The sequence below is a fragment of the Homarus americanus genome, unplaced genomic scaffold (assembly GCF_018991925.1).
Source record: "Homarus americanus isolate GMGI-L3 unplaced genomic scaffold, GMGI_Hamer_2.0 scaffold31037, whole genome shotgun sequence".
Taxonomy (NCBI): Eukaryota; Metazoa; Arthropoda; class Malacostraca; order Decapoda; family Nephropidae; genus Homarus; species Homarus americanus.
Window position 1 is genome coordinate 754,179 of NW_024722227.1, and position 3,162 is coordinate 757,340.

Below are 3,162 nucleotides of genomic sequence, written 5' to 3' on the forward strand. Positions count from 1 at the left end.
GTCCTTTCCATCCAAATTTATTTTACTTCTTCTTTTGGGAGAGAAAGTGGAGAACACACACACACACACACACACACACACACACACACACACACACACACACACACACACACACACACACACACACACACACACCCACAGTCTCTCTATAAACACACCCACAGTCTCTCTATAAACACACCCACAGTCTCTCTATAAACACACCCACAGTCTCTCTATAAACACACCCACAGTCTCTCTATAAACACACCCACAGTCTCTCTATAAACACACCCACAGTCTCTCTATAAACACACAAACAATGGAATTATTATTATTTTCAAAGAATCTGAGTCGATCTTTATAGAAAATGAAAGGGACACCAAGGGGGACTACGGTAATCTTGTCATGCCGTTATGTTTTGTCGGACCCCTGTGGATGACGGGCCAGCACTAAGGAGGACCAGCAGTTATATCCTGGCCAATGGAGTGGGAGGAAGAAGAGGGGTTGGAGGAGGAGGTTGTTATGTGGAGTGAGGAAAGAGAGAGAGAGAGAGAGAAAGACATAGAGAGAGAAATAGAAAGGGGAAGATAGAGAGAGTGAGAAGGAGGAGGGGAAGGAGGTTGAGGAAAGAGAGAGAGAGAGAAAGACAGAGAGAGAAAAATAGAAAGGGGCAGATAGAGAGAGAGTGAGAAAGAGGGGGAGGAGGAGGTTGTTATTTGGAGTGAGGAAAGAGAGAGACAGAGACAGACAGAGAGAGAGAGAGACAGACAGAGGGAGAGTGAGATCATCATTATATATAAACTAAGAATAACTGATGAAAAGGTTGATATCAAAATACACAGACAGACAGACAGATGGATAACAGGACGAACTACACAATGAAATGGACATAAAAGAAACGATAAGCCACGGTAAAAACAACCAACAAGCAGACGCAACGCCACAACTGACCCCACTCGTCTCCATACTGGGCCACACCTTGCATCTCCTCTCTCTCTCTCTCTCTCTCTCTCTCTCTCTCTCTCTCTCTCCTCTCTCTCTCTCTCTAGTCCTTAACTATAAACGTTATGCCACCACCATCCACGACTACCACAGCTGCCACATTATCCTGCCACTACAACCACCACCATCAACTTCAACAACTGGATAGATAAAACAGATTTAAGCAGATTGGCAGGGAGGATCACACACCCTCCTCCCCTCCTCCCACCACCACAGCCGTATCACCACCACAGCCGTACCTCCACCATCACCCCCTTCACCACCACCACCACCACCACCACCACCACCATCATCACCACACATCAGCACTATGGATTGTGGTCGGCCGTCAACACCAGAGGAAAACCACCCGTACGCTACCTCATCCCAGAAGCCAAAATTCATCATAACCTCCGCTTAGTTACGTTCCTCCGCGACTGCAAATGGAATTCACTTCAGTGGACAGAATTCTGAAGTCAATATTGCTCTTAATTTCCGCAAGCAGGGACTTAGCCACGTCAGATCCGTGCTTGACTGACGGCAAGTTGCTTGTCCGGAAATCACGACGGTGGGGTTACGGGTGTCGTTCTGGCCTGTATAGTGAGCCCTCCATATACCGGACTTTCATCTCTATGTATAATTTGTTAGGTGGGTATTATGACACGTAATGGATCCTCGCTATAACGGATTTACCTCGCCATATAGTCCGTTAAAGAGTGAATTGTCTGTATATGACGTCACCAAACACAGACAGTGAAAAAAAGATGGTGAACAATTATATATATTACGATAATATAGATATATTAATTTATATAGATTATTTTATTATTCCTATCACATCACCCCCCACCCCGCCTCAGCCCCCACACACTAGCCCCTCCCCCACCTTTACCCTACCCTCCAACCCCACACCGCTAACCCCTCCCCACACCACCCCAGCCCTCCCCCCACCCCCCCCTACACCCCCCCGTTGGACAGTATTTCCATGTTTACTTTAATTAAATGATCTTGTTCAGTACACAGACAACAGTAGTCATTATGGTTGTTATTTATTCTGCATCTGGGAATTAATTGTGTATTATCCGTGTTTAGTGAAAAGGTGTATTGTTTGGTTGTAAATTAATGAATATCTGTCTGTCTGTCTGCTTATCTGTCTCTCTGTCTATCTGTGTATGTCTATCTGTATCTATCTATCTATTTATCTATCTATCTATCTAGGTATATTCCCCTAGACTCATCCGTCACTCGTCCGTCACTCGCGATCACTGTCACCAGGTGTGAGTGGCGACAGACACCTGGTCGTCAATTAGTGGACCTCAGGCCGCGTCTGAGTGTCAATTAGTCACTCACTTGCGTCTCTTTGACGGGTTCATCGACCAGTTGTCAGTGACCCGTCCGCCCGTCTACCTGTGTGTGTGTAATAATAATAATAATAATAATAATAATAATAATAATAATAATAATAATAATAATAATAATAATAATAATAATAATAATAATAATAATAATAATTAACGGTTTATTGAAAAAGTTCTGCAGCCCGAAGGCTGAAAATATACATTGGACATAAAATGACTTATTACATACATTGGTGGTTTAACAAAAGCCTTCATTAGAGAAAGGTAAAGGAACATGCAGATTAATGTAGGTGTTGAACAGCAAACTCGTAGTGTAGTAACTCCCTCCCAGATGGTGTTAGGAGGGACCTGACGTGGTGTAGTAATTCCCTCACAGATGGTGTTATGAGGGACCACGTGGTGTAGTAATTCCCTCACAGATGGTGTTATGAGGGACCTCACGTGGTGTAGTAATTACCTCACAGATGATGGTGTTATGAGGGACCTCACGTGGTGTAGTAATTCCCTCACAGATGGTGTTATGAGGGGCCTCACGTGGTGTAGTAACCCTCACAGATGGTGTTATGAGGGACCTCACGTGGTGTAATAACTCCCTCACAGATGGTGTTATGAGGGGCATCACGTGGTGTAGTAATTCCCTCACAGATGGTGTTATGAGGGGCATCACGTGGTGTAGTACTCCCTCACAGATGGTGTGATGAGGGACTTGACGTGGTGTAGTAATTCCCTCACATATGGTGTGATGAGGGACCTGACGTGGTGTAGTAATTCCCTCACAGATGGTGTGATGAGGGACTTGACGTGGTGTAGTAATTCCCTCACATATGGTGTTATGAGGGAC